This window comes from Mus caroli, chromosome 17, assembly GCF_900094665.2.
Source record: "Mus caroli chromosome 17, CAROLI_EIJ_v1.1, whole genome shotgun sequence".
NCBI classification, from domain to species: Eukaryota; Metazoa; Chordata; class Mammalia; order Rodentia; family Muridae; genus Mus; species Mus caroli.
The window spans coordinates 55085866-55088016 of record NC_034586.1 but is presented as its reverse complement, the minus strand read 5'-3'; the positions used below and the strand labels follow the sequence as shown (position 1 = coordinate 55088016).

At 40.1% G+C, this 2151-nt stretch overlaps 1 pseudogene; it reads left to right on the top strand.

Moving 5' to 3' along the window:
- The first annotated feature begins 385 nt into the window (after window positions 1-385).
- LOC110284334 lies at window positions 386-1327 on the top strand (annotated as a pseudogene).
- The last annotated feature ends 824 nt before the right edge of the window (window positions 1328-2151 follow it).

The window sequence follows — 2151 nt, the reverse complement described above, 5'->3', positions numbered from 1 at the left end:
GTTCTTGTCAGAGTCACTCAGGTCATCTGCTGGTAATCACATAATACTGAGAGTTTAACAGGGTAACTGGGGCTGCAGTTTTGTCTGTTCAAGAATAATCAATGGTAGACTCTTCTGAACTGAAAATTTCTAGTACACCAATTTCATTTGACTTTTTAAGGGATAAATTCTTTTATAAGGCAAATATTTGGGATTTAAGAGCCAAAGGAGGGTTCATATGTTGCCTTCCTCCTTCACAGATTAAGAGATTTAATTATGACAGCGTTTACTACCAATGGGCTGGGGAAAGTTTTTACTTTGAGTAATCCTTAAATGAAGATTGGGTAAAGCCTATATATGGAAGAGAGACTCCAAACAACAATATCAGTAAGTTGAAAAAAGAAAAATGTTGTCCTTAAGCAACCTACAAAATGTCATTTATAACCTGATAATCCCCTATGTTGGCACCATTACTGAGCAGTTGAAACCTGGCTCTCTATAATCCATGGGCATGGTCCTAAAGATTCAGAAAGATTCCAGGTAGACTTTCAGCAGGGCAACAGCCTTAAGCCAAGAGCAGATGTGGTCTTCCACTTTTTCCCTTGCTTCAAAAGGTCCAACTGCATTGTTTGTAACACACTGACAAATGAGAAATGGGGCTGGGAGGAGATCACCTTGGACATGCCCTTCAGAAAAGAAAAGTCTTTTGAGATTGTGATTATGGCACTAAAGAACAAATTCCAGGTGGCTTTGAAAGCATATTCTGCTGTACACCCACAGGATTAACCCAGAGAAGATAGACACACTAGTCATCTATGGCAAAGTGAACATTCACTCCATTGAGTTCAGATTCAGCTCAGATTTACAGCATATGGAAACATCTACTCTGGAACTGACACAGATAAACAGAGAAAATACACAATAGTCTGTCAAGCTCCAGTTGAGCCTGCCATTTGAAGCAAGGTTGAATGCCTCCATGGGCCCTGGATAAACCTTGTCATAAAAGGAGAAGTGAATACCAATGCCAGAAACTTTAACGTTGACCTAGTGGAAGGAAAATCAAGGGATATCACGCTATACTTGAATCCATGCCTGACTGTGAAAGCATTTATAAGAAATTCCTTTCTTCAGGATGCCTGGGGAGAAGAGGAGAGAAATATTACCTGTTTCCCATTTAGTTCTGGGATGTACTTTGAGATGACAATTTACTGGGATGTCCAAGAATCCAAGGTTGCTGTAAATGGTGTGCACAGTCTGGAGTACAATCACAGATTTAAAGACCTTAGCAGTATTGATACACTTATCAGTTGATGGTGATATCTGTTTGCTGGATGTAAGGATCTGGTAGCTACCATGACTGCCCAAACCCTCAAAATACAAAATGGCTTTTCTGATACTGGCCATGTCAAATGCATCTCATGTTCACTACATTGTTTATATTGTTAAATTGAGCTCCTACAACATCAAGTCCTACTGGTGTTGTCAGGCTTGGCCATACAGTATGGTTGGCTACCTCTACATTCAGAGGAACAGATCCAGGGCAATCACAGCTCACTGCCAGCAAGGCTCTGCATATGGGGCCCCTCTTATAAACCACACTCAACAAATATTTAAGTGCCTAATATACTACATATACTAGCTAATAGGGATGGCAAGCATATTTCCTGTGTATATTCTCTGAGCTGGTCACAGACACAGCAGGGCCCAGAATGTGTGTGGTCCCTGTTTTCAGGAACTTACATGTCACACGACCAGTTTCTTGTCTCCTAATGTAGGGTCTTCCTGCTGGTATTGCATTAACCCCACTAGGGGGCTTTGCAGTTAAGGTCAGAAAAATATCCTAATGGATGGCAAACACTACTTCCCAAGTGACCCTTTTCATAATGAGCTTTCTATCCTATCTCATAATTGATGACTGTATATACATGCATAGATTAGGCAAATAAGCCACAGGCTTATACTTTATTTGAAACATAATGGGAAGTAATGAGAGCTGTCCAATTCAGATTTTCAGTAGAAGCAAATAGAAATACTGGAAGCAAGTAGGGATATTGAGGATTCAGGAATTAGCAAAGTCACTTATTGCATTAAAAGTCCAAAGGTAAAGTTAGCATCTTTTCCCATAGTTTCAGAAAATTCAGCAAGGCTACATGTGTTTCGAGAAGCCATTAC